Genomic DNA, 3,429 nt, shown 5'->3' on the forward strand with positions numbered 1-3,429 from the left:
AGAGATGAATAGGTCATGGATGGCAGGGAGTTTGTTGCAGATGGATCTGGCGTTCCATAGTGCACAGGAAAGAGGGGGGGTGGGTTGTGTATTTATGTGGATAAGGTTTTTGGGATTGCAGAAGTGAGGGGGGGTCATTGGGAGGGTGCCCTAATACAACAACAATTGAATTTCTCTCTCAGGTGACCAGCCCTGAAAGCTGCCCCCCACAGACATTTGTATCATCCCCATTGCAGGGATACAAGGGAACATGAGGAACACGTAATACATTCAGGTCCTCAGAGCATTGTAAATGACTTCTGTCCAGTGTGACTCCTCTGATGTGTAGCTAGATCACGCTTACTTGTAAAACATTTGCTGCATTCAGAGCATTTAAATGGTCTCTCTCCAGTGTGACTCCTCTGATGTGTAACTAGATGATGCTTACTTGTAAAACACTTGCTGCATTCAGAGCAACTAAATGGTTTCTCTCATGTGTGACTCCTCTGATGTATAATCAGGTCAGACTTCTGTGTAAAACACTTGCTGCATTCAGAGCAACTAAATGGTTTCTCTCCAGTGTGACTCCTCTGATGTGTAAGTAGACTAAGTTTACTGGTAAAACACTTGCTGCATTCTGAGCAACTAAATGGTTTCTCTCCCGTGTGACTCCTCTGATGTCTAACAAGATGTGACTTTACTGTAAAACACTTGCTACATTCAGAACATGTAAACGGTCTCTCTCCTGTGTGACTCCTCTGATGGATGAGAAGCTGTGATTTACATGTAAAGCATTTGTCACACTCAGAGCACAAATGTAAACTCTCTCCTGTGTGACTCCTCTGATGGATTAGAAGCTGTGATTTATATGTAAAGCATTTGTCACACTCAGAGCACAGATGTGGTCTCTCACCTGTGTGACTCCTCTGATGGATGCGAAGATTTTTTTTACATGTAAAGCATTTGTCACACTCAAAGCACAGATATGGTTTCTCTCCTGTGTGACTCCTCTGATGGATGCGAAGATTTTTTTTACATGTAAAGCATTTGTCACACTCAGAGCACAGATATGGTCTCTCTCCTGTGTGACTCCTCTGATGGATGAGAAGCTGTGATTTACATGTAAAGCATTTGTCACACTCAGAGCACAGATATGGTTTCTCTCCTGTGTGACTCCTCTGATGGATGAGAAGCTGTGATTTACATGTAAAGCATTTGTCACACTCAGAGCACAGATGTGGTCTCTCTCCTGTGTGAATCCTCTGATGTCTGAGAAGCTGTGATTTACATGTAAAGCGTTTGTCACACTCAGAGCACAAATGTGGTCTCTCTCCGGTGTGACTCCTCTGATGTGTGAGAAGCTGTGATTTATATGTAAAGCGTTTGTCACACTCAGAGCACAGATGTGGACTCTCTCCTGTGTGACTCCTCTGATGGATGAGAAGCTGTGATTTATATGTAAAGCATTTGTCACACTCAGAGCACAGATGTGGTCTCTCTCCTGTCAGACTCATCATGTATTAGATGAGAAACAAATTAGCTGCAGAAGGTTTCTACTATGTATAAAATGAAAGTAGCTTTAGTGAGTCCCCCAGATTTGCAGGAAGAAATGGTGTAGGTGGATTGATCTGACTGTTGTGTTGCTTTCCAAGGCGTCTTCCAAATAAGAATCCTGTTACTTATTTGTCCTGCAAGAAAAAAAATATATATTTTAAAAGCTCTACCATTGTAATTTTACTATCACTGTAATAGGGTTACTTTATATATAAAACATTATGTATATTAATATACCATTTTAAATATGTCCATGTCATTTACAATTTTTATATATTTTTTAGCATAATTTGTTTATTGAAAAATTTTGGGTCGGAGTCAAGTAGTGGGGAAATCTCATGAGAGGGATGCTGCAGCAGCAGGAGACTGGGAGTTCCGATCAGCGGCAGCCGCCGGAGCGTGGGATGGCTGCTGCAGTGACATTTGTAGTGGCATTTTAATATATGGCCCCCTAAGGATTTTACCCAATTACAAAACGGCCCTTGCCACAAAAAAGGTTCCCCATCATTACTATAAAGGATGAGGTATTATCTTCAACAATACTGGAGATGTATTCCATATGATACATGTCCCAGATAGCTGCCGATATTGCAGTCATAGAGGGAATAGTTTGTGATTTTCAGTGACAAGCTATTTTAATTTTGACTGCACCAATCGTATGCCAAATGAGCTTTTGAGTTGGTTTTGGGATGTCTGGTATGCTTTGAGGTAGTAAGAAAAACGAGAGGAAAACCGGGACATCTATCTCCCTTATGTGCAATATAAAGCTTTCCAGAGACAAGTTACTCTAGAACATTCCCAGGAAATATGGAGCAGAATGCCTCTCAATCCGCAAACTCTCCAGCAAGAGTTGGATGCATTTGGGAAAATGCGAGATATCCTCACAGGGGTCATATACCAACGGACATATAATCTGAAAGTATTTTCTCTATATCAAATTGCGGAGGATGCTGAGACTAAATTCTGTTTTAGTTGATCCCATCTTTAACCATCTTTAATGATGCTGATTTTATAGTAAGTCAGTTTACCATTATATCAAAGGAAGGTAAGTAGATTTTGGGCAATCCCATACAATTTCAATCATCCCATACTTGTTAATCATTCCATAAGAAATCTTTGCATGCTCAAGTACAGGGAAGCCGGGGCTAGTCTTGGGGCATGACCTCAGAGCAGATGGTGTAGGGCAGAAGTCTGGAGCAATGGGGTGTGATGCCGCAAGACAGAGGTGCTGAGAAGGAGGTGGAATAGATATCCACTATGACCTCAGGCATGTGACGTCTGTTCCGGTGTCCTCTCTGCGCCCTCCTGGTCCCACACATGGTGCACAGCTTGTCAGCGTGCAGAGACCCTGGGCACAGGACACTGATGCTGGGCAACAGGAAGTGCACTGCAGCCGCCCAGTCCCCTGATGAACCCCCACAATCTTAGAGGACAGAGGTACCCCTTGCCGGGCCACCACAATAAATATGGATTTCATATCCAGGGCAACCCCTGCCTTCAAATAAGTTGAACCTTATATCTTGGTGAACTGGGAAGGTGGGGTGGTCACACATGGTGGGTAAAAGGGCTGCCCTGCCTGGTGTAACTGGGGGTCTGTCATTGCCGGGATCCCTGCTCCCTCACTGGCCTTTGGCAGGACATTTTTTATTTTTGTGCGTCACTTCTATATATAACTGGAAAAGGAAGTTCAGCATTTGTGTTAACTTTTCTTCAAAATTATATTAAACATTCAAAACACAGCACATGTAGTTAATGGGTGAAACATACATTGATTTAGTCCACAACTGCAAAAAGGGGACCACTGCTGCTTTTTGCCCGCTCTTGTACTGTCTGTGCGCATGCTCGGTGAGTTGTGTACGCATGCACAGGTGCACAGCTTAGAGGGAACACTGCCCT

General features: G+C 43.1%; 1 pseudogene; it reads right to left on the reverse strand.

The window, feature by feature from the left end:
- Nucleotides 1-278: 278 nt before the first annotated feature.
- LOC146052152 (uncharacterized) lies at nt 279-1,493 on the reverse strand (annotated as a pseudogene).
- Nucleotides 1,494-3,429: the final 1,936 nt, after the last annotated feature.

Source organism: Crinia signifera, unplaced genomic scaffold (genome assembly GCF_055691185.1).
Source record: "Crinia signifera unplaced genomic scaffold, ASM5569118v1 HAP2_SCAFFOLD_109, whole genome shotgun sequence".
NCBI lineage: Eukaryota > Metazoa > Chordata > Amphibia > Anura > Myobatrachidae > Crinia > Crinia signifera.